This window comes from Anas platyrhynchos, chromosome 14 (assembly GCF_047663525.1).
Source record: "Anas platyrhynchos isolate ZD024472 breed Pekin duck chromosome 14, IASCAAS_PekinDuck_T2T, whole genome shotgun sequence".
NCBI lineage: Eukaryota > Metazoa > Chordata > Aves > Anseriformes > Anatidae > Anas > Anas platyrhynchos.
The window spans coordinates 10,325,182-10,348,708 of record NC_092600.1 but is presented as its reverse complement, the minus strand read 5'-3'; the positions used below and the strand labels follow the sequence as shown (position 1 = coordinate 10,348,708).

The window sequence follows — 23,527 nt, the reverse complement described above, 5'->3', positions numbered from 1 at the left end:
CTATACTCCCTGGAAGCTTATGCCTAAAGCTGCAAAGGCTTTAAAATCCAGATGAAAATTCAGTCAAACTCTTGAAAAAGCAGAAGGCAATATAATAGGCTGGTAGCTTTTAGTTCATCTATGATTCCATTTCTGCTGAATATCTGTGCGCCCTACAAAAGCACAGTCGTATGGCTAGGATGCAACAAGTCCTGTTAGTTAGACAGGCTTCAGCAGGGAGGAATTTTGATGAATTCACTATCATCCCAACCTAGAAACAAGACACATTCAGAGAGATGAAATGAAGAGCAGGCTTCATCTAGAAAGGCTTTATTTATTTATTTTCACAAGAGATATATACAGTAAGCCCGAAAGCATACCAGCATATCCCTGTAACCACCTGCATTCCTTGGTGAAAATGGTGAGGTAAGGTAGCATCTTTGCAGATCATTAATTTTGCAGAGCTGAAGACAGAACTTCATCCTGAGCCTGTTTAATGGGGTTGAGAGTTGTCATCACTTTCACCAGAGCATAGTCCAAATCTTCAGCCCCTGAAGTCTTTGATTTTTCACTACCTGCCTTGAGCATACTTTAGGAGCACAGTGATTAAGTGATACTCTTATCTCTGGTCCAGACAAAGGGAATGCATCTAAGGCTTTAAGTCCTCCTGATGTGAACACCTAAATCCTTCAGACAGATTTAAAAAGAATCCAAAGCCTAAATACCTAGTTATTCAGTACTAGAGCACAAGCTGAAATCACAAGGGGATTTGTTCCCATACTTGTGGTCTTTCTGCCAGACCACACTGCCTCCCACTTAATTAATTCTATTGATTTGTTTGTTTTTATCGGCCTTTCCACACTCAGCAGTTATTTAGGACTTACATGGGTAATGCATTTTCCAGTTAAATTGATCCCACTTTTTATATCCTTTCATGCACTTATTTGAAATTTCCCTGCCAAGTCTTTAATGTTTTCAAGTAGAATGCTGATTCATATTATTTAAAATATCCTGCAAAGAGAAAATCTGTGCAGAGCAACTAATAAAATGGGCTCTTTAAAACTGATTAATGACCAGTGAGGCTAAAGCACTTCCCTCCAGCAAAACAAACAAAACAAACCAGACCATTGCATCCAGTGGTACCTGCTGAGATGGAATTCAATTTGCTTCTGTAGGGCCATAATAAAACTCTTATCTGCCTTCCTGCTCCTGTTTTGAAGTACTCAATTTGAGTATCTGACTAATTTAGGTCAATGAATTTATATTTTGTGGTATGTCATGGTGGCTGTTCCAGAAACCACAGTACCTTACCAACATGGAGCCAAGTCACTCAGCCAAGTCACTCCTTACAGCCAGACTGAAAGCCGATAGCATCGCGCATGGCTGTGGCATTGGTCTGCAGTCAAATCATTATGGGCTTGAACTAATGAATTCCATCTCGGCTATAACTTACTCCTGATGGCAGCTCTTGCAAGAAGCCTCCACACATATCGAGCAGGGGAATATTAAAAGGCTTTGAAATATCACAGGATCAGGATAGTTTAGTGTGGGTGATTGGGTTTGGAGCTTCTGCTAGTGGCTTCTGTTAGCTTATCTACAGCCATTGTTAATAGATAACTTGTGGGAAAAGGAAATCAAGAGAAAGATGTGAGATTAGTCTCGTATTCACACTAATAGTAAAATGAAGACACTAAGCTGTCGTTACACTATATGGAGATACCTTCCTACAATACGTACTTATTCTTGTATATTAGGGTGGATACAAAGTGTTACAGACTTAGGTGGCATTGAGCAAACAAACTCAATGTGGAAGTCACTTGACTAAGTTAACCAGAAAATTCCTTTTGCTTTAGACCCAAAGCATCCCTTCTCAAAGAATGACTTTTCTTTAGTCAGTCTCTGTCCCACAGCCTGCAGACAGCCATCTGTTTATCAGCTAACCAGCACCAGCCAATCCTGTGCTATAAAGAGAGAGACACTGCTTAAGTTCTGGATAGGACTAAACTATTTTGGAAGTAACCATGGACAGCTGCCATTCAAAAGGATTTTTAGAGGCAGACCAAGCTGTCATTCAGTTGCTCCTCAGTAGGCAGTAAGACAGGAAATAACTGATTAGAGATAGTTTGAAATGCAATCATTTCAAATGTATTACTGTGTTCAGTGGGAGTGAGTTTTCCAGGGCTGCACTTGTTTGATATATGTTCCCTCTAGTTTTCTAGTCCTCTATTTTTTGTATCCAGTGATTCCAGTGATCCTGAAGCAAGTTGTCAGGATGATGATAATGTCAACTCCTTCTAGCCTTTGACTCCTGTGTTCTGATGGCCAGCTTGAAATGACATCAGGTTTTAAAACATTATTAGGTTAGTGGCTTCAACTCCAGCTTCCACTTGGAAGTGGTCTCCTGTTCACTTTGACAGACCACAGTGCAGTCCATATACAGACATACTATTGTGTAGCTCCCAGTCTGTACCTTGTACAGAGCTAATTCAGGAGAGGAATATTCAAGATGACAAGATGGACAGCATGTCAGAACGTTGCAGTCCACAACAGCACCTTTCTATGAACAGCATTGACATCTATCTTCAGGAAAGCAGCGTTAGAAGAAGCCTGTCCCCAGACTGTACATATCAGCATGCATAAGTAAATCCCATGAATATAAGCTTTGTCAATCTTCCTGACAAAGATCACAGCCTTTAGATAAGGAGCCCAGCCAAAAGCACATTTCTGTTCCTTTCTTCATCATTAAACTTGATAGCTCAGTGATAGGCAGCTATTCAATAAGATTAAGGCTTGCAGCAGAAAGAAAACCCACAATGACCACAGTACCTTCCTCCTCCCTTTCTTTATATAAACATATTTTGGCTAAGTTTACAGTAAGTGAACAGCAGCAATGCATAGAAATGTGATCTCCAATGGCAAAAAAAAAAAAAATAATCTCTAGCCCATTTACAATATTTAACTGTAAATTATTATCTCAAGTTGTTGTTCAGGTTCAGGGACGATTCCTGTCATGAGGACCTGTAAACAATAAGTAGGCATTCATAGTAGTTTATTTTACCAAGTGGGATAACTTTTAAACCTAAATGAATTTCCAGAGATTTTCATGACAGCATCTTCCTTGGTCTTATGCAGAATATGGGACTGGACATAGCCGCTCTTGTTCTGGCTGCGACTCAAAGTAAGCCTGACATTTTGATGAGCTTCCTAAGCAGTACTGAGTTGACAAGTCTTAGAAAAACATTCACTGGTCAGGGATAAGAAAATCAATTCAAACTTCAGCTAACTGCCTCAATTAGTGGGTTTGAGTCATTGATGCACCAAATATTTATAAGTGTAGAATAACTAGGATCAAGGGCACCTTGCTGCCAAGTTATTAATGTAGCAACTGTGAGGCAGCATAGATGTACATAGTGTAGGGACTAATTTGTCTAATTTTATTAATCTACCAAGTTGTCTGGGGAGTGCATACACATCTGGTCTACTTTAGAGATCTGTATTTGATTAAGGTGAACTATACCATGGAAGTCTTCTCCAATGATAGCTATAAGGAGGCTCAGTATTAGGTCTAGAGAACTTTAATACCAGGGATGAATATACCTCTTTAAATGAAAAGCTCTGTCTAAAAAAGATCTTCCAATACAGAGCTTAAAGATGTGCACCAGCAGGTACACTCCTGTTAGGCTTTCTTTTTGAAAATACAATTTCCTAAAGGGAAGACAAACCCCTTGCAGTACAGTCACAGTTCACCTCCCCACCCACTCCGGGGAAGTTTCATTGAGTACTTCATCTCACTTTTTATTAAGTCTTTCTGCTTCAGTCAGAGCAGTTGAAGCAATCAACTGCAGTGGCACCACAGAGATATATAAAAGAAAGTGCCTGAACAACTTCATTGCAAATTCCTTAGGGCATAAAGGTGCACATGATATGGACAATCCTGTTGTTGCAAATATCCTAGAAGAAAGGACAAACTCATCAGGGGTCTCAGCTAGAGTCCCAACTGCACTGAATTCAGATGTTTAGCACAGGACCAATTCATCCCATTGTCACCTTCTCCAAAGACATTGCCTCCAAATTGTGTTGGAGCATCAGTCAGCACAAGTGGACTTCTCTGGAATCACACCACCTCTTCTAAAGAGCTTTATTATCTGAAATCTCAGTCAACATAATTAGTAAAGAGATTTGCTTGCTCTGTAGATCTAGAATTTGTCTGTCCTCAAATTTTAACATGACTTTCAGTGCAATATTAAGTTCTCAATATTATATTCTAGTGGAATTTTCCTTTGCTGGGTATACTGCTGCCACTGAAAATATAACAGAAGATAGAACACTCCACCCCAAAGGAATTCATTAGCTGAAGACAGATGATAGACAGACAAAGCAGCAGGGCACAGTTCTCAGCAACTGATTAACTCTGAGTCAGAAGTCAGAACTGTCCATTTTGTCAAAGTTCATCTTTAAACAGAGGAGAACTCAGTCTTCTTCCTGCACCTTGGTCATCTAATGTGCAAGTGCAGACGACAAGACCTGTAAGAAACAGAGCATATAAGTACCCAAAAGGGGGAAGACTCATCTTCAACAGTTTTTGCATTAGGACTCTCATCTGCTATGATAGATTGCATTTGATCTATTCCAAATGATATGGTTGTGCATGTGCTTGAGACAATCAAAAACAGGGAGGGATAGCCAGTGGTGAATATGACATAAATCTGGCTTATTCGAGCCTTGAAACATGTCTTATTTGCAATTTTTTTTTGTGGCAGATACAATATTTCAAAGACCTACCCATTTGAGTATATTCTGTCCTTTAAAACCAACAGCAGTGTGCTAGCTGCAGTTACTGTTACTTATGTTGTGACATTTAGTCAAAAACATCACGTTCTTAGCTCACCAATAACAATGAGTACAACCAGAAAATTTAATGCTTGAGACTCTTGAGACAAGTGGTCTGCCCACTGTTGGTTATGGGTACAATTAAAATTGACTAGCCCCCAGAATGCAGATTAAGTCATATAGAGCTCACTTCTGTGTAGGCCTTTTGTACAGGCCCTAGAACAACTCATTCAAGACAGAAAAGCCAGTTGTAATAACCCAGTCAATAACTAAGAGGTCCATAAATTTCAGTGCTGACTTATCGGCCATGCTTTGACACATCCAACTCCTCACATCTCTGGAGTTGCATGACACCCACACATCTATGCAGATGCACAAATGATATCTCCCAGGGATAAAACCTGGGCTAGACCCAGGCCCACAAGAAGACAATCAAAAGGAGTTAGTATTTCAAAAAAAGGTGAACTCCTGTTCACACTACACTTCCCAAGTGAGTCACTTGGGTAAAGTCATCAGGATAGCTGGGCTGCCTGCAGCACCATTTCAATAAACAGTATTTTACCATAAAACCTTAGTTTGAAAAAACATTTTTTTTAATAATAGGAATGTGCCTCAGATAAAATGCAAGAGATCAGCATAGCTATCAGTCTAGAACATAATGCCTAATGTGAACTGGATTATATTAGACTTCCTTTACACAAAGAGGCAGTGGTAAGAGAAGAGTACATGCACAACAGTAAAGAACAAAGTACTGATCTTAATGTAAGTGGCAAAAGCTACCAGTGCTGCACATGGCTTTCCATGTATAAGTCCATTGATTGAACAGGTCCCACATTTTACTACTGATTCTTTGATATCTGTTACACCCGGTATGAAGAGTGTGGTCTCATGTCCTTTTAGTGTACCTGGGACACCAATCTTATTAACAGTCTGCCCATGCACCAGTCCCAGAATGTGCTATGCAACTGAACTTCCATAAACATTCAGTGCTGGGAAACCCATTCCTTATCAGGAAATCAGGTGCAAAGTCTCTTCTGCATGTATTTGATTAGATATTCTGAAAATGATCTTAGTACCTCTCATGAGGCTGTGAATTGGGTAAGAATCTTTTCTGTGCTGTCTTTGGACAGTTTTTCAACTTCCTTCATTGTCAGCTTTTGCAAGAGCCTTGCACTTTAAGCTTCTCTGCACATCTCCATGTTCCTGTAATGTTGTTCAAGTTGATGCTTATTAATACTCCTTATTAAAGTCTTCCAGAATAAAATCTTCCCTAATTAGTAATGTTGGAGTGCCTTTTCCATTATTCATTAGAAAGAAAAAAATGGGTTAGTCCTTTGCTGCATCTTCCAGAGAGCAGAATTATGGAGGTTACTCTGATATAGTTCAAGTGTCTCCAGCTGCAGCTGTAAATTTCCACTCAGGTTTTCTGCCATTCCTCTTTCTCAAAATCACATGCTCTGGCTGCTAGTCTTCCCTGCACATTCCCCCTTATGTACTGCCCACAGTACACAGGCACAACACCTTCTTCCAGAGGCACATGTAAAAAAGCACAAGCCCTTTTGCATTTACAACATACTGCAACATACCAGTGCACATGCAAATAGTTTCACACCACCACAAAGCCTGTTGCACTTGCATATTCCCTTTGGGAGCAAAGAGAAGGGAGACACAGTAATCACAAATTTGTGCGTGTAAGAATTAACACCCCTACACTCAACATTAGACATTACTGAAGACAATACTCTCCTGCTCTGGAAATTTTTTCCGTTAACAGGTGTTTTGTCATGGGACAACACATTAGAAAAGAATTAAGGATGGCAACGAAAAACACCAGACTTCCAACAGAAAAATAGAGTCTTTAGGCTAATTCCCTAAATTCCCATGCCTTAATTCCTAATTAAGTAATTAACTAATTCCCATTCCATCCATAGCTAAAGAGGACAGAACTATTATTTGCCTTTGTGCTGAAAATACTAATTGATCTGAGAAGTGTTCAATGTTCTCCACATGCAGTGAATGTGGTGGTAGTGGGGAGACGTTTGTCAGCTCACAAATGTATCCAGGCAAGGCAGGTGGAGAGAGGTGGAGAGAAAATGGGGGTGGAAATTAGCAATTTAGGAAAATGCCTCTCCTGGCAGAGGTGAATAAATTGTTTCTGATATATTCAGTCTTATGAATCTGACCTGTTGGTGGAAGTGATCCACAGGAATAAGAAATACAGGCAGTGGCCATGAGCACCATGATGATGTCTGCCTATTAAGTCAAATGTGATTTAAGGTAAGCTTGTAGCTCACAGGAAAAAAAAAAATACTCTGAGGGGAAAAGATATGTAAAAGACATTGCAGTTTTTTTGCCTCATACATGGAGTCTTCTGCTATTTTTCATTTCATCCCTTTCATCACAGTACAATCCTGCCTAGAGCTAGGACCTGGCAACACTCGAGTAATATTTACTTGAAGGATTTCAGGAGTCTTCCATTGCAAAACTTTTTTTTTTTTAAAAAAAAAACACCAGACAGACAGCCTTTTGGAAGGCATTGAACAATATCAAATCCAAAGGATATGCGATGAATTGAGAGAGTTCCCTTCTGAACTGCTAACCACAGCAGGCAAAGTGCATGCAAATGATTTTCCCACCTCCAACAGCAGCCTCCCAGTGCTTTCTTTTCACTGGGGAGAGGAAGAGAGGGATGCAGGGTTCCAGTTTAGTTGTCAGCCCTTGGGCTTCTAGGGTCTTGTCTAACATGCAGCTGGGTCAACTGAACTGATAATGAATTCAAGTGTCTGTCTTCTCATCTCCCCCCCACCTTGGAAAATGATCATAGAATATCTCAAGTTGGAAGGGACCCATAAGGATCATTAAGTCCAACTCCTGACACCGCACTGGTCTACCCAAATAGCTTCTCTTGTGATAGTTTGTTAAAGTGGAAATAGATGTCCAGAACACACTTATTTCTGGCAGCTCCTTTCTCTAGGATTGTGGGGTAATTTATGGCTTGGTGCTAAGCATCTAACTGCAGACTCTTCACCTATAAGGAACTTGGGCACTTAACATAGGCTGCTTTTGTACTCAGTATGGATGCTGAAAATACCCTGAAGTAAACTCCTTGAACTCCTTCTGCATTTCCCTGGGGCAAATGGCCCAGTCAGTCACTGGTATCCTCAGCTTGTTGTGTAATTATCAAAGCACTTCTCCCCTTAGGCTTCCTCGTTTTCCACAAACATGTAGTTCTCCATATAATCATGGAAGTAGGGCAGTTTCTTGACCTTGTCTCAATACTTGAAGGGATTCACTGAGCTACAGTCAAAGAACTTATGCAGTCCTCAGTTACTCCATGGTAGAACAAAACCCATTGAAATCCATATATGTTTTGACTGAACAAGAACAAAGAAGCAGAGAACAGATTTATAAGAAATTAAAATTATTTCTCTGCCACAGGCTAAAAAAAATCCCCCTTCCCGTGGGCTTTGAGTTTGATTTGTATTTCAATAAAAATAAACCAAAGTGGACAGATTAGCTTGTTTTGAAGTGCAAATGCTTTGAAAACATTAAAGGACAATTAACAACGTGGCATGTTCTTATAGTTATTTTTGGTTATTATTTTTTTATTTACCCTTTGTTCTTAGATGATCATGTGTATCCTATGTGTCTGATGGAAAGTTTTGCTCTATGCAATAAAATAGCTGTAAGAAATGAAGTGAGAATTTCTTCTCCAATATTCTCTAACTACTGAACAATGCAAAGCAGCTATTTGAAATACCTGTGTAATTTAAATATTGATCCCTAGGCACATCCTAAAGCCTCTAAAAGCTGAGTTGTTTTGGCTGAACTTGAATATAAGTAAAAAGCAAACTGTTTTTCAAGTGATAGTCAGATGCTAGGTTTTGAGGCTTTGTTTCTGATCTCACTTGACCGAATGAGAGCCAAGAGAAGCACCTGAGTCAGTCAGGTTACCTCAATGCTGGAAGGAAAAGCAGGACTTGAACCAGACCCAGTTTGGGGAGGTAGGGTGCCTATTCATAATTAATAAGGCAGTACCGTGGTTCCAGATTAATTGGCAATGAATAGACAGTAAACAAAATACTTGCAGAGACTGCTTCGGGTAAACACACCTAAGCTCAGCAGCAGTGTAGAAGAACAGTTGACCTTCATGAGTTCTCACAAAACAGTTTTGCACAAAAGCATTTCGTATTTTATTTACATTTGTCTGAGAAAGCTCCAGCCCTGAATACCCCTCTTATACTGCTTCCAGAAGCCTAACACTAGAATGTATGTGTCCCCACATACAGCATCCAATATATGGTTGTCAGCTTTACCCTGACACCAGCCTCTGACCCACAGCAGATCTCCATCCTCTACTACAAAGGTCTCAAACCACACGAGGCAAATCCCTGACATCTTCCACTTGACAACTGAGCCAAACATGATTGATATTTTTTTTCCTAACATGGAAAACCGAGTAAACAGAACTTTTAAGCTCTTTGCTTTTATTTCTTCAAAAGTTTTTTAAGGACTGAAGAAGTGCTTTTTCTTTGAAATGGATCATAAGATCTTATGAAAGCCAAGCAAAGAGAAGGAAGAGAGCCAGAAAGGCTTTCAATGTGTCTGAGTGCTAAGGAACAAAGACCTTTCTAAATTCCTTAGACCACTCTGTGTTCCTCCCAGGATAATTTCATGTCAGTATTAGAGGGAGAGCTTAGCCTGAGTATGGCTCCAGCTTCAAGTTTGTCCAGACCTCAGAAATATTTAGAGCCTGGTTTTGAGATCCAGTCTCATTTGAAAGATGGACATTTCACAAATTGCAGGCCTAGATTAAATGTTAAATTCAGCCAGAGGCTAACAGTAGACATTTGTCTGGTATCATCTGCAGATACTCTGAGGAAGCTGACAAACTTCAGTGAACTAAGATTTATTTCACAAAATATTTGAAGTCCTTCAGAGAACAGCGATCTTTTGTGTACAGATTAAAGCTCTGAAATCAGGTCTGAAGAGGGAAAGGCAGAGGAGTAACCTCATGGTCTCCAATTTCCCAAACTTGGGATATTTTATCCTGGAAAGTGGCATAAATTCCACACAAACATACTGTGGTGTAAATGCCTGAAGTAACTAGGAAAATAAAATTAACATTCACACTTTTAAGGAAAAGGTACAGCATTGAAGAGGCTTTCAGGGTAGGGCATAACTGCATTATCTGAGCGTTCCCTAGGCTCCCAACCTTAGATGCTATCGCGCTGGGGAAACTTGGTGTGCTAGCTCTAAGGAACACCACGGAGCGTGGAGTGGAGTGGAGACACCACGGCTAGGCTCTGTAATCAGGTGGGGCCTCGATTGTTCTTGTGCACAAAGCTGCACTTTTTGCCACCCTAAGCCAAAGACCTGTCATGTTTTGACAAATGCTGTACCCTAGTGTACTTTTTGCTCATTATAATATCATTATAATACCAAAACACACCTCCATCCCAAAAGCTACCCGCCTCCAAGGTGCGACCACCCCTCACTGAGCATGCGCTCTGAATTTCTCGGAGCCTATTACTTTAAACGGAAACGGGAAAACTTTACACCAATCATAACTAAGATATGCTTGACTAGAGCCACTCAAGCTCCACCTAAAAGATAGAAAATAATATAAATTGGCCCAAGAGAGAGGGGATGTTAGGGAAGATACCATCGTCAGGGGAGATACCATCCCAAGGACATACAACATCCTTAGGACCTCCTGACTCCTGGGATCAGTCGACGGGCTGAGCCTCTCTTCCCCCCCCATTGGGACACCTTTGGGTGAGATCTGAATATTTGCTTATAAATCTCTATAGAGTCTTTGATCCTTTTAACGCGTTTATTTCTAGGCTGCGCACCTGTAACACCTGGAACACCTGGAACCCCTATAACACCTGGAACCCCTATAACACCTGGAACCCCTATAACACCTGGAACCCCTATAACACCTGGAACCCCTATAACACCTGGAACCCCTATAACACCTGGAACCCCTATAACACCTAGAACCCCTATAACACCTAGAACCCCTATAACACCTAGAACCCCTATAACACCTAGAACCCCTATAACACCTAGAACCCCTATAACACCTAGAACCCCTATAACACCTAGAACCCGCACCTAGAACCCGCACCTAGAACCCGCACCTAGAACCCGCACCTAGAACCCGCACCTAGAACCCGCACCTAGAACCCGCACCTAGAACCCGCACCTAGAACCCGCACCTAGAACCCGCACCTAGAACCCCTGTAACACCTGTGTATTTCATGCATACTAGCTTGCTTTTGCAGATAGTCACTATCACCGGCAATCCAAAAGAACCTGATTATCTGTTGCTGTAATAAACCATACTTGATTGCATTGTGATAGCTCTCATTAATGCAACTAGGGTGAGGGTGGTTATCCGTGATAGTTCAGTGTTCTGAATCTAACCAGACCCCCAGACGGTTAATGCATTGTTGGTGAATGTCTGAATGGACCCCCAGGCGGTTATTACGTTTTTGGTGAATGTCCGAACGGACCCCCAGTTTTGGTGAATGTCCGACTGGTTCAGTACTCTGAATCCAAACGGGCCCGTGACGGTTAATCAGCTACACCCCTTTAACGCGACACATACCATGTAAATAATAGTACACTCATTACTGTGTTGATCTAATAAGGTATATTAAATCTCCCCATGAAGCATGCCTGGGATAGATTGTTTCTCTTACTGCTATTTCTTGTTGCTAGGGAAGCACAAGAAAGAACGTGCTTCATTGGGGTATATCAAGAAAGAATTTGGTCCATATTTGTAGAGGAATATGCCCTCTACACACCCACTGACTTAATTCATCCCTAAAGATAAAGGACAGTCACAAGCTTTGCACTGTATAGCCACCACCATTATATCCCCCTTTCACAAAGCAGAAAAAAAGTGGTAGGTATTTTTAGTAGTCCCATCTGCCTTCCAGGAATTACCTTCTGTGAGATCAAGCAACATAGCCCTGTATTATGAGGACTAAGTGCCCTCCACAACTAATTTCAGTACATTAATACCACCCTTCACACCTATGAACGACTTCACTCTGATGGGGGAGAACCTTTTAATCAGGTCTAAAATTATTGTTTAAGACTATTTACATACTCAGGACATACAATATCTGCACATCTTAAGCTAGCCATGCAGTAACACTTTTTCCTTAAAAAATGATATTTACATAGAAGTTGAGAATATTAATCTTGTCTTTTGCAATTATATAGTATTTTGCAGCCATCTTAAGTGACATAGGAGGGCCAAAACATCACCCTTTCCAAATTACAACCCCAGGCAATGTTAAAGGAGCCTGAACAAAAGTCATATGCCTAAAGAAAACCTGTGGTGTAAAGACCGCAGGGACACCAGGGCTCTTTTAAGATCAGTAACTGCTACTACTTTATTGATGACAATAGCTTCAACTCTTATTGAGGACAGGCTCCCTTCTAATACCATTTGCTCTCCAGCAGTACTTTTTCAGTGACTATTCATTGGTCAACAACTTTGCCTGGCAACAGCAAACACCCAACAACTTCCATGACTTAATGCTGGAGAACAAGCAGTCCAAGACAACAAGGATCCCAAATCACCCTTCTTTGTTCCTTCTAAACTCTTTACGTTCCTGATGGCCTCATCATTGAGAGTCTAATTTTATCGGCAACCATGGGGCTTGTCAACCCCCACAGCCACACTCCCACAAAAACCTGACATTCACATTTTATTTTTCACCCCACCCCAGTCACAGAGGTCTTTTCCAAAGACAGCTTTTACACACCTGCTTGTAGCATGTAGCTGATTTAAAAACACACTTCAGCCTTAACAGGACAAGAAAAAAGCTGAAGGCTTCTCCTGTCATTTTTCATAGGTTCAAGAACCTCAAACCAAAATGGCTGCTAAGCTCAACAGGTAGTTGATAGAGGAAGCCCATCTGTTGGCCACCACGTGCTGCCTTGCACCATGCTCACCATCTGGATGCTCAGACATGCCCACACTCAGCCCTACTCAAACACATGGCCATGAAATACTCAAATACCTATGATGGTTCAGGTGCTTACTTATCAGCTGGAGTCACACTGGCATTTGTAGGTGCCAAGACCCTTGCTACAAATAACCACAGTCATTACAGTGATGAGAAAATACAAAAGTCACAGTTTGAAAGCTGAAAAACAAATTCCACAGCTATAAATGCACGCCTACTAAGGACATGCCACATCCCAGAAGCAGTTACAGAAAATAGTATTACTTAACATTCAGAACTATGCTGTTTACTACACTTTCTGGGAGGCACTGTCACCTTCTATTCAGACATTCAGGATTTAGAAATGCAGCTACAAAGATAAAATGCAACCTAAAGGCCAGATAAGGGCCTCGCTCTGTACACAGCCTGTGGAGAAGTCAGAAGCCAGCCTTTGCCAGCACTCCCAGCTCTTCCAGTACTTGGCTCTGCTCCAGTGCAAGACCCTTCAGCTTCACCTGGAGGATGCAGCCAAGAATCATCTTTAACAAGAAAAGCACATTTTAAAAGCTGTTCTGGTACACTACGGACCTGATTCTCTACCTTTTCTATTACTTGTATCTAAAGTGTTTAGCACAGCTATACCAGGCTGAGTTCAATTCATCTATCAAGAGCAACACACTGACATTGAACTGCAGCCCTCAAGAATTAAATGTGTGCATCATGGCAGCTTGCACTGTAGAATGAGAATGAGCTGGATTTAGAGGAGCCTCTCTCCTCTGCAACTGGAGCATAACATGGGCTGCACAACACTGAAATACAATTGCACTTTGTAATCTCTTTTCACAGATGTAAATACCAGACTGTCATGAAAATTGACCATGGTTTAATATACCGATGAGGCTGATATGATGAATATGCTTTAGACCATTAATCATGTTTAATCCACTAGCTTTTAGGATAACACAGTATCATAAGCAGAAGTAGTTACTATGGTATGTAAAATACTTTCCAAACACTAAAACTTTTGTGAGGCAACCCCAGTAGCTTTGCTTTCCAAATGTATTTTCTCTTACAAATTCAGCAGAGAGTATCACTTGCCCGGTTTCAGCAAAACTGCAGCCAGATGTCAGCTTTGATCTCATCACCACGTAATGAGGACAGATAAAGGACAAATAGGTTACACTGCACTTCAGCAATGGGAAGAATTAACTTCCCTGTTCCTTGCAGCACCATCTGGGTTTGGCAAAGTTAATTCTCATCCATGTCAAGAGTTCATTCAAGGAAATAATTTTGTTTTCCAAATGCTATTCCTTCCTGTTTTTTCTGGATATGTAATGCCTGATCCCTTGACCTACTCCTTCTGTCCTGATTATTCATACTTTAAGCATCTTAAAACAAAAAGTACTACAGAAAAATGCTAGAATTAGTGCAAGGCATTTAAAGCACATTTTTAATAAGCAAAGTAATATTCTACAATATATTTCTTCTACAGTTCTACAGACTGAAAAGAGATGACTACAATTCTCTAGTCAGAGCTATAAAAAAATAAAAATCCTGCATTTCAGATCTGCTTTCTGGCTGATGCCAAGTACCTGGTAGACCTCAGCCTCACACCTGCATAGGAGAAGCAGCCACATGCTACCTCATAACACCCTAAAGACAGAAAATACCAGGCAACACTTCCAGAGAACTTTAAGATCAAACACTATAGGAACACAAAGCATGATTATTTCAGCAGACTAAGCTTAAGCTCTAAAAGCAAACAGGTCACAACCACTCCAGCCACCCACTTCTCACCTTCCTTCATCAAGGCAGTAGTGGGTCACCAACTCCTTTCTTAAATATATACTACATTTCAAAGCATCGAAAAGCCAAAATGTTTCAACCACCCATCATCTCCTCACCCAGATGCCCCCAGCAGTACCTTTGCCTTGATAGTTGCCTCCACACAGCTGAGCAGTCTTTGTAGTGCAGCAACTCATTATTCCAAAGTGCCTCCTGCAGTAGCTCAGACTTTCATCAATTGCCCTGGGTCACCTTCCTTACTTATATACTGGCTGCAGGGTGGAGCTGGAGGGCAGGCAATTCCCTTCAAGGGCCTGTTGCACTTCGGAAGACCTTTGTATCAGCAGGCACATGGGTCCTTACAATGAGAACCTACCAAAAATGTTTTGCTACTGGCAAAAAAAAAAAGAAAAAGAAAAAAAAAAAAGATTGATTTAAAACCAAAACAAAACATTTAAATAAAATTATATAGAATTTGATTACTTTCTCCATTCCTTTTATTTTTAAATGGAAGTTGTGCTTTGAAAACAATCATTCATGATCATAGCAATATCTCATTTCTGTGTTTTTTTTGTTTGTTTGTTTTTTGTTTGTTTGTTTGTTTTTTTAACCAGTTTTTTAGACTGTATTTGTTGTGTTTTCACTTTCATGTTTCTAATTTTTTTGTTTCAGTATGTCCAATACAATGATTCATGGATAATATGTCATATCATATTATCTTCATGTATGATCTTCTCATTTTAAGCATACAGTAAGCATGACAGATTATAACATTTTTTTCATCAAATTTATTGTAAAAATATTTAAGGATAGCTGCTAATTAGCACAGATCTAAAACACCGTTTTTTTTTTTTTTTTTTTTTTTTTTTTAGATCAAAGTGTCCCCTATTTGAGTTTGTAATGAAATAGGCTAACACTTTGAAGAAGAAAAGAAGTATATTAATTAGAGAAAAGAAGAAGCTGTCAGTGTCTGTGGATTAGCCTGCGTTCTTTTTTTAAGTACAATTTTATGGACTTTCAATTGCACTGGAAATGCTGACATACCAAAACTTCCAGGAAAACAGATATTCAAAGTTTCAAGTTGCTCTCGGAACTTACTGTAACTTACTCCACTTGTGGTTGCTCCATCCTTATTGGTTCCAGGCATCAAAAGACTTCATCTGCAAATGCGAGTGATAACCATGTTTTCTGTGCTGTTATTTCTGCCAGCTTTCCAACAGGTTTATCGAACTGTCTTCATGTCTTTGCATAAAGACTCAAAACATGGTAGCGTCAGGGACATTCTCTGCTGCATTTTATCTCACCACAGCAGATAAAATTAATGGAGAGAAGACAGAATTAGGGCCTTCATGGCTGGCAATTCTAGAGTTACATTCCCCCAGATGGATCACATATCTGGGGAGCTTGGCAAGACACAAAGATCATGTTTGCGGTTCCTGGAAATCTGTGGGAGTCCCACTGCTGCGAATTTGACCCAGTGTGTTTTATGTTGTTGGAGACATATGTTTCACTTCTCCTGGTGTGAGCTCGATGCCGTGGTGTGGCTTTGCATCATTTCCCTCTTTTGCTTGCTGTCACAAGGAATATCTACAATAGCTTAGAAAGTGCACTTTGTTACAATGTAAGCATGTGTGCGAGAACACCAAAACCCAATGGGAAATCACAGATCTTAGCAGGGTGAGGAAAAAATGTCCTATACAGATATTTTAAATGCATCACTGGGGGTGTCAGTCTGCACACAGAAGTGCCAGATCTGAAACTGTTTCTGACAGAGCTGTGAGGTTTCCTCTTAAGGTGCAGGAATTTTGCAAGAGAAGATAATGTAAAGCAGGTCAGAATTTTAGGTTAACGAACAGCAATGTGTGTGATATTTGACCAAGCAGTAGTTCTGTAGTATTTGACATGGCTGTGCTGTACAGGGCAGGCAAATTATGATGAGAAAGAGTGTTTGCCTCTATAGTCATAGGAAGGTTTTTTTATCACTGAAGCTGTCTTAGATCTCACTGTTACTGATTCTAACTGCTTTTATAGGTCATTTCATCATTGCCTCATTGTAAAAGACGGGACTCATTAATATGCAGGAGCTAAAATCCTTCGCATTTTAAAATGCTAATTTTTAGGTGTCCATATGGCAATAAAATCAGGCTTTGAGCCATCCATCCGTATCTTTATATGTCTGTCTATATAAAAAAACAATTTTGTGGTCTAGTGAATAGGACACTGAACTGGGAGTTGAAACTGGGACTGTTTCTGTATCTGCCATTGACTTTGGGAGTAGGAACATGAACGCATTATTATGGGGTACACTTTGCTGTGGACTACCCATATGTCATCTACTCTTGAGTAATTGCCCCAAAATAAACTTCTATTCTACAGAAAAGCAGAATAATTCAGCCCTTTAATGAAAAACAAGAACTGCTGCTCATTGTGAGGTACCACAGTTGCCCATCAGCTGAGTTACAGTCCTGGCTGGTCATTGCTGGGAGGTTTGCATCCCCAGATGTAGCTTGTTTCTGTGGCTATTGCATTTATCTGCTCTTTGGACAAGACATTTGCATCTCTGTGCATCTCTTTTCTTTCTATCTCTTGTATTTGTACTGCTGACCCTTTTGCCAGGTTAAAATTTCTCACTGTGTGTAAAGAAAAAAAAGAATTTACAGCATCTTAATGTACCATAAAGCATTAATATAGGACCAATATAGACAGATGCAGATGTAGCATTATTATTGCTTTTCCTCAGCTCTTATTCTTGAATTTTTACTCCTCTGTGTTCACTTTCCTGTGGCATTTTCCCTGTTGGATTTAAATTTGTTTTCAAACAGACAAATGAGGATGTGCTTTCTTTAGCTGAAGACTTTGGATGACACTGGAGCTGCTCTACCTGGTGTGATAGGAACAGCATGTTCCGGCTGAGATGCTGAAGATGGTTCCTGTTGGGATAGCTTAATTGTGTTTCTGCTAATTATCTTTCTATCTAAGTCTTACTTTGCTTTAGCAAAGTGGCTCGAAGTCAAAAGCTGCTAAATTAGTATTTCTAAATTCTGCCTTTCATCTCTGTCCGTATTCTTTATTCAGCCCCTGGTTGGAAGAGACAGATCTAAGCCTTTAGCTCTTCTCAGACAGAATTAGTGAAACGTGGGCCATTTATACCGGTTTGTGTTCAAAGAGCATCACCAAAGTTGGCCTCTGCTCCCAAGATGAAATGGACCTATCTGCTCTGCTCCATGCAGAAAGGTTTCTTAGAAAATGATAAACTTGTAATATTCCACCCCAAATCAGCAACCTCTAAACTCCTTTTCTTGGTATAGGAAACATTTCGCCATGGGCAGAGAACATGGGCTATGTAGCCAGCAAAAAGCTATTTTTGCCTTGCTGATATCTCTGAATGTACACTGGGGTTGGTCAGTGATTAAAGATTGGTCAATATGTACTGGCTAAATGAGTGGCTGTTTTTTTTTCTCATCTGAAGTACTCTTCTATTATGAAGCCCTGATCAACAGAAAAGGCTTCTGTTCCTAGGAAAACAAATTAATAAGAATTCTCTTCTTCTCGTTATTTAAGTCTTTTTTTTCCCCAAAACAAAAACACTATCTGCAAATGTTGAAGCCAAAAAATGACATGAATAATTCATTCTAATTTCACACCATTTAAGCTACTTTACTAGCTTCTAATTAACATGTGTAGATTATTTAAGGACAAGAAAATTGCTTTTAAATGCAGGTAAGAGTAAGCTGACTATCCTCATATATTATGTGATTTGATGTCTTCTCAGAATCCAGCTGTGCTGGTGAATTTTCCAGGGTCATAGTAGCTGAAGAAGAAAGCTTGTTATTTCAAGATTGGGCTAATGACATCACTGCAGATACCATTAAATATGTAGGATATGATGCAGACTGGATTTTTTTTTTTAATACTGTATTTTAACTGTCATTTTACCAGCCTGCTGTGGCAGCAGAGACATTCACAGTTACACAGGCCAACACTTTCTTTGTCATTCCCACATTGCTTTAGAGTTGGGTTTTAATTCTGTGCTCTCCCCCTCTGTCACCACAAGTGAGATATGAGGAAAACATGTAACAAAAGTTTGGAGGAACACAGTGCCTATAAGCGGGTAGTGCAACAATCCAACCCAGTTGGGTGCGCTCACAAGTTTTGCTTTTTTTTCTCTTTGAGCATCCAGTAGAGTCAATTTGAGTGTCAAGTTCACTAGAAAAAAAAAAAAAAAAAAAAAAAAAAAAAAAAAAAAGCTGTCTTCACTAGAAAATTATGGCATTTGTGTCTGTTGTGATGATGTGGGGAAGACAGACCTGAATGCCAGAAAGTCTTAAATCCCCTTTTTTTCCAGAGTTTGTAGCGTAGATGATCTGGGGTTCTTTTTGGCTGAGATGCTCCTTGGAAACCATTCATCAGGAATTATTTTAAGTGGGATCGTGTGCATCTTGACTTGTTTTTCTCTTCACAGTTTTGAGGTTTGGAAATACTCCTACTTTCCAGTTCCTGTTGACCCAAAAAAGCAGCTGTCTGGACTTTCAGCCGGAGACCCTTCATTCCCAGAGACCGGGCAGCTGTGGTAAATGGTGTTACCAAAGCAGAGCCCAGTGCTGCACCCTGCTCACAGGTGGGTATATTTCCACTCAGCTTACAAAAGAAGCACAAGCACCTAAATGTCCTTGTGAGAATTTAAAAGACTATTCTCAGATAATGACATACTTGGAGATAATAAGATATGTCAGATAATGACAAGTAAACACTTCTGAATGTTCTGCCAACAAAATACCTTCTGACACTTTTACACCCTTCCTCCATATAATGTCCACTGGGGTGTGTGGGTCACTGTCTTCCCATGGCTTTTCTTGCCCTATACATGTGAATACCATACTTGCACTGTGGCTGGGCCACAGGTATATTAAAAGTCATAATACTACATTATTTTCAAAAGGATCAGCCTTCTGCTGGGAAGCCTGGGCTTCTTAGGCTGTTCTCAGCCTTTACACACAGAATGGGATGTATCCACCCTCACGTGGAGGAAGAGTAATAGAAACCCTTTGTCAAGGCTCCTTTTGTAGACTGCAAAAGGAGCTAGACCACTTAGAGTACTCGTTGTCTCATCCTACAGCAGTCATTGAACATTGATAAATTGCAATGTGGGAGTACTTGTTTCTTCCCCTTGGAGAAAAGGAGCTTGAATAGGTTGCACAGAAGTGGATGTCTGCACTCGAGGTGAGAAGAATCAAACATAGGATCCCTCTAGTTGACATCTATCTGCTATGAGCACGAGTCTGTATGTGTGTGTGTGGGTCATTATAATTCTTAAGGATTCTGGGGTTTCCTTGAAAGAAATAATAAAATAAAAGCCCAAAGCAAAACAGTCACCTTACTATCTAAATTGGAAAGAGATTTGAGAGAGCTTCCCTGAATGCTGACCAGCATGAATAGTGAACTCACCTTAAGCTCAGTAAATAGGATAATTATACTTAAATTGTATTTTGTAATTAAAAAGGTACATGAAATGAATCAGATCTTATCTTCAAATAAAGTTAATCTGAAGGCCAGGGTTTGATCATTGCTAAAGGAAACAGTGGTTATCAGATTAATGACAAGTGCATTTTCAGGCTGATTAGTTAAAAAAGATAGAAAAAGAAATAAAATTATATTTATATAGAACAATCTGAGCATTTCCATGCCATTAAATAAGAAGTAGGATAATAGAATTCTCATTAAGCTGCAGAGATCTACTTATTTGTGTTTTCTCTTTAGGAAATATTTCAACTTTGCAAACAGGCAGAGGCAAAACTTTGGTTCATACGAGGTTTTAATTGCCTGTTAATGCTTTGCCAAGTTCAATGTAATGCTTCTGAGAAGCTCCTACTTGTCACATACCCTTTATCTGGCTGATTCTCATGGGTAGATCAGAGAGGCATGCTGGTGTGTGTTTTGGCAAGTATTACTCTGATTAAAAAAAAAAAAAAAAAAAAAAAAAAAAAAAAAAAGATTTTTTTCAATTTTGGATCACTGAGGAAAGACCGCACTGAATTCATTTTTCTTTGTGGAGGAAAATGGCTGAGAGGCTGATGGGAAGCTTCATAAATACCGGCTATTTCTTCCTATCTCTAGCAGAAAGATATTTGATTGTCAGCTGAGGACGATGGTGATGACAATGATTTAATACTTCAGGACCTAGCAGTCCCATCTGGAATCACATGGTGCTTACTGCACAAAAACACACTGAGAAGCAGACCTTCATCTGAAGACTTTACTGTCCCAGGCCCCAGCCCTGTAGTAACTCTGTGCCTTGCTTATTTTCACTAATCTGCCTAAAATTAAACACGGATAAATATTTGCCAGATTGAAACACAAATGGACAGAACAGGCAAAAGAATGAGAAAGGGGAAGAATTATCCTCATTTCACAGCTGCCCTGATCTTCTGGCTCTGAGTTTATCTGTGCATAAAGCCAGCATAAATCACTCCTGATCTGGATCAGATGTGTCCTGCTGGGCAAGCAGCAGAGCACAGATCGAAGATTAATGATAACCAAAGCAGAGACCTGGGCCACTCTGCCAGGAGAAGATGAAGCACCCTCTGGGGGGACTCTGTCTCTCCTTGCCAACAGCAGGATTCTATGCAGAAAGCTTGGACTAGACACCAAATTTTAGATAGCTGAAGTTAGGTCAGATGAATTTCCCTCCTGAGGAGTTAAGTGACTTGACCAAAATCAAACATGAAGTCTTGGGCATAAATTAAGCCCTGTGCTTGTGAAAATAAAAGAAGAGAGTTTTTCAGACTGTAGAAATGTGTTAATAAAATACTCAAAATTTCACAAGTTCAGGGCTAACACTGCTAATTGTTCATGCTAGCTTTTGTACAAATTCACTGAGAACATATAAACAGCAGTATTAATTTTGCATGCCCATTTTTAGTCACAGATGGCTAATAGGATGATCTGTACAACAAAAAAATGTAGATGAATAAAGGATGTGTGTTTGCAGAAAGCTTGCTTAGATAGTTGGAGGCATTTTTCAAACTAATTGAGTTTTTAAAAATAAAGTAATCACATCTGTCATTGAAATAGATTAGTTGATTTCAGTAGACTTGTATTGATGGGAAATATTTGGGGATTTGGGTGGAGAGTGATTATTACTTTAATTGAAAGGTTAGTTTTATCAGAAATAAACAAATGGAAACAGAAAACTGAGGGGTATGCTTTGCAGGGCATATGGCACCAGCACTCTAGGTTTCCCAGCTGCAATGGCAAAGTGTACAGTGAGAGAACACAGACACATGGGACAGAATTCACCAACTATTAACTCTTAGCTTATCTGCCACTATTGCTTTCCTCAGTTACCATGCTCCTGGACAACCTTACTGTAAATGCGAAAACATCTTGCAGCATCATCTTCTACTTCAGCCTTCTGGAAGATTGATGCAGAGAAGCCCAGTTGGTTTTGGTACCATATCCACCAGTTCTGCGGGCACTTCAGAAACATGTGAGGCTTTGCTCAGTTCCCTGTGCTCTTTGGCTGAGCCTGAAGACAGCAGAAGACCTCAGACACATCATTCCTTGGCCTCTGTATTTGGGAAAAAATAAATGGAGAATAAAACTGATCTGAGACACTTCTGGTGTCCCCATGATGCTGCTGTATGGGGACATTTATCACACATCTCCTCCCCTTCATAGGCTGACCAGAGGGAAAAACACATTGTATTTCCATTAAATCCTCCAGTTCTCAAATGAAACAACGTTTGGATCTACAGGACTCTAGATATGTCCTAATTTGCTATAAATTATACCCACACTGCACTGGCATAAACCCAGGCACTTTATCAGATGAATGATGAGGTGCATTGCTCACCTTTAGTTCCCCCAAGCCAGTTGTTTCCCACAATGCTGCCATCTTGCAGTTACAGGTAATGTGATGTTTTACACTCAGCGCTGCTATTACCTCCTTGCCGTACCTTTATAGTCTGAGCATTCAGATAGAGATGAAACCCATTATACTTCACAGCAGTTTGAACACAGGTCCTTGAGTTGATTTATCTCCTTTATGCCTGTGCGCTTGGGTTCTCTCCGCTACTTCACTCACTTCTCCCTGATTTTTTAACTACGGGATGTAAGTAGCGTCTGAATTGTAATTTTCCATGCTTTCAGACATGGTTAAGGTATAATAAAATCCTCGTGCTCGCTGGCTGTGTTTGGATCAAGGTGAGTGGAGCTAAAAATAGTAGTTTTGAAAAATAAGCATTTTTTTTTCTCCGAATTTGCAGTGCTGAGCATGTTTATATTTTGCTGAGGCTTTGAAAATGGTTTTAATTGGGCACAGTGCTTTATGGCTTTTACACCCTTTCTTCTCCAGCATTGAAGCTGTCTTTAAATATAAATACAGATGCCACATTCACCCCTGAAGTACACTGCAGCTTGGTTAATGCCAAAAGACAGCTGTTCACAGCAGCATAAGATTGTTTCCTCACTGTGTGCAATGGAGGTCGGGCTGTTTGCTTCATAGCACTGAGCCTTATGCTTTTTCTGCACTTGGCTGAAGAAACAAACCTGTAAATAAAGTAGAATGGGATGCCTTCACCAAATGTTTTCTCTATCATCTCCTTGCTCACCACCACTCAGAGCACACAGGCATGCAGAGGAAGAGCTACTCCATCCTGATGTACTGGGGTTGTTCTTATCCCTGTGGTGCCTGAGAGCCTTGCTTTTCATTTGTGGTGTCACCCACAGAGCAGGCAGCCACTTGCCAGCATGGCCAGGTCAGCTTTTTGTTGTTTTGGTTTTCCTGGTGTCCCTATGACAGCTGTGACTCACCCTGGATGAGCCGCTATGTGTGGCTACTGGGGACGCTGGGTTTTGTCTTGTGAAGGTCACTGCCTGGATCTGCTCTAGATATCCCTTGCAAAATGTAATGTCAACAGCTGCAGGGGGTGGGGGAAACAGGAAAAAAAGGCCCTCTGAGTTTA

The 23,527-nt window shown here is 40.3% G+C and overlaps 1 long non-coding RNA gene across 1 annotated transcript; it reads right to left on the bottom strand.

Annotated features, from left to right (window-relative positions):
• Positions 1 to 293: 293 nt before the first annotated feature.
• LOC110354605 (uncharacterized) lies at positions 294 to 14,947 on the bottom strand. The gene is made up of 2 exons (XR_002406751.4): positions 14,704 to 14,947; positions 294 to 4,503 (listed from the first exon to the last, which is right to left on the bottom strand). It is a non-coding gene; the product is annotated as an uncharacterized lncRNA (long non-coding RNA).
• Positions 14,948 to 23,527: the final 8,580 nt, after the last annotated feature.